The 2659-nt window shown below is 54.3% G+C and overlaps 1 pseudogene; it reads left to right on the plus strand.

The window, feature by feature from the left end:
* The first annotated feature begins 1639 nt into the window (after positions 1–1639).
* LOC121352659 lies at positions 1640–2600 on the plus strand (annotated as a pseudogene).
* Positions 2601–2659: the final 59 nt, after the last annotated feature.

Raw genomic sequence — 2659 nt, forward strand, 5'->3', positions numbered from 1 at the left:
TCAGCCATGTCCCACAGTGGGACCCATTAAAAGTTCCAGAAACTTTGGAGTTTCGATTTAACTTTGAGTATTTGAGAAGTTTTTTGAAGACTCTCTCAGGGACTGAGTCTGATGTAAATAACACCAACGTCCCAGGAGGGTCATTAAAGTCCTTGTGCTGTGTCTGTGCTGCTGAGCTTTAAAGGAACAGCTCTTCCCAGGCCCAGCTCCTCTCCCAGCCCAGCAGGGCTGAGGGCTCTGCCTGCAGGCACTGAGGGGACAGAAGCCAGGCAGAGACAGGCTGAAAGCAATCAGGATTGGGAAGACATTGAGCTGAGACTACAACTGGGGAAAGATCTTCGCAGCCCACTACACGGTGAGTCTGTGGATGCAGGGAAATGTCTTCTATGCTCCTGGAGGGATCTCCTGAAGCTGGCACACCCCACAGCCTGGGGGATGTGTCAGGAGGACTCTCCCAGTTTCTCTGTGGCAGAGGAGGAGGAGGAGGAGGAGAAGGAGGAGGAGGAGGAGGATGTGCTGCAGAGCAGGGCTGCCCTGGGCACCGTCAGAGGGACAGGGCAGGACGGCTCCTGCTGCCAGGGACGGTTGCAGGGGGTGAAGCTGGGGCTGCAGCCAGGGCTGCCCAGGGCTATCCTGCAGAGCAGGTCCTGCAGCCCTCAGGGCTCTTGGCCAGCCCAGGGGATGTGCCACCTGCCCGGGGCAGCTCTCAGCCTGCCTGGCAGCTCCCCATGGACGCTGCAGGGGAGAAGTTGGAGGTGGAAGGAGCGACCCCCATCAGGGCAAATTCCTCCTGGAGATGTGGAGATGGTGCTGCATGGCCAGGGCTGCTCTCAGCTTTCTCCTGAAGGCAAGGGAAAGGGGCTGTCAGCTTTGGCTGTGTCACTGAGACTCCTGCACTGTCAGCCTGGCCATCAGCAGATGTGCCTCAGGTCTCCCTCAGAAAGTGCCTCCTCAGCATCCTCCACCTACAGACAGCAGCAGCAGCACCTTGGCTTGCAGCATCTCTGTTTGTCTGCCCTGCCCTTAAGGCCCTGCTGCCAGGGAGATGCCCCTGGGCAGTGCCCTGTGCTGGGAGGGGTCTGCAGGGCAGAGCTGAGCCCCCAGGGCTGGGCTGGGCTCTGGCAGCACTGGCAGGGACAAGGCTTGGATAGAGAGAAACAGCTCCCAGTAGGCACAACTCCAGGCAGCAGAGATCCAGACCAACCCTTGGTATCCCATCCTTTCCAGCTACACAGGATAAGATAGAAGAGTTTAGAGAAATTGACTTTGAATCTAGAGACTTCAACAAGTCCATTTTATTTGCAAACATGTTTGAAGTGCAATCACCCTGAAATATAGGGAGATGTAATAAGCAAAGGGCACCTGTGTGGGACCAGCAGGTCTGACTGCACTGGGGCACAGGAAACCCTGCTTTCCTTCTGGGCTCCCCAGTGTTCTGGCTGGCAGCAATGCTGAGGATGAGGCAGTAACTTAACAACAGCAGAAACCCAAACTCAAAATAGTTAAGCAATGTTCCCTCACAGTAAGAGAAGTAATTTTGTGGGGATTTCCAATTAAATAGAAAATCATTGACTAAAAGAAGTTGCCTCCAACTTGTCAATGTCTTCTTTCAAGAGTCCACGAGGCCCAGAGTGAAGAAATGTCCAACAGCAGCTCCATTAGCTACTTCCTCCTGCTGGCATTGGCAGACACGTGGCAGCTGCAGCTCCTGCACTTCTGCCTCTTGCTGGGCATCTCCCTGGCTGCCCTCCTGGGCAACGGCCTCATCATCAGCGCCGTAGCCTGCGGCCAGCACCTGCACACACCCATGTTCTTCTTCCTGCTCAACCTGGCCCTCAGCGACCTGGGCTCCATCTGCACCACTGTCCCCAAAGCCATGCACAATTCCCTCTGGGACACCACCACCATCTCCTACACAGGATGTGCTTTTCAAGTATTTTTTTTTTGTTTTCTGCGCTACAGCAGAATTTTGCCTCCTGACCATCATGTGCTACGACGGCTACGTGTCCATCTGCAAAGCCCTGCACTACGGGACCCTCCTGGGCAGCAGAGCTTGTGCCCACATGGCAGCAGCTGCCTGGGCCAGTGCCTTTCTCAATGCTCTGCTGCTCACAGCCAATACATTTTCCCTGCCCCTCTGCCAGGGCAATGCCCTGGGCCAGTTCTTCTGTGAAATCCCACACATCCTCAAGCTCTCCTGCTCACACTCCAAACTCAGGGAATTTGGGCCTACTGTGGTAAGTGCTCTTCTATATTTTGGTTGTTTTGTGTTCATTGTTTTCTCCTATGTGCTGATCTTCAGGGCTGTGCTGAGCATCCCATCTGAGCAGGGACAACACAAAGTCTTTTCCACCTGCCTCCCTCACCTGGATGTGGTCTCCCTGTTCCTCAGCACTGGCTTTTTAGCATACCTGAAGCCCCCCCCCATCTCCTCCCCATCCCTGGATATGTCCCTGTCAGTTCTGTACTCAGTGGTGCCTCCAGCCCTGAAACCCCTGATCTACAGCCTGAGGAGCCAGGAGCTCAAGGATGCCCTGGCAAAACTGGGCACTGTATCTTCAGAAGCAATAAATTCTCTTTTCGGCTGCATAGCCTTCTGAATGTAACTCTTTACAATCTCAGTCTTCGTTCCCCTATTTGTCTATTTCTTATTATGGGA

This window comes from Pyrgilauda ruficollis, unplaced genomic scaffold (assembly GCF_017590135.1).
Source record: "Pyrgilauda ruficollis isolate IOZ18807 unplaced genomic scaffold, ASM1759013v1 scaffold1913, whole genome shotgun sequence".
In the NCBI taxonomy this organism is placed as follows: domain Eukaryota; kingdom Metazoa; phylum Chordata; class Aves; order Passeriformes; family Passeridae; genus Pyrgilauda; species Pyrgilauda ruficollis.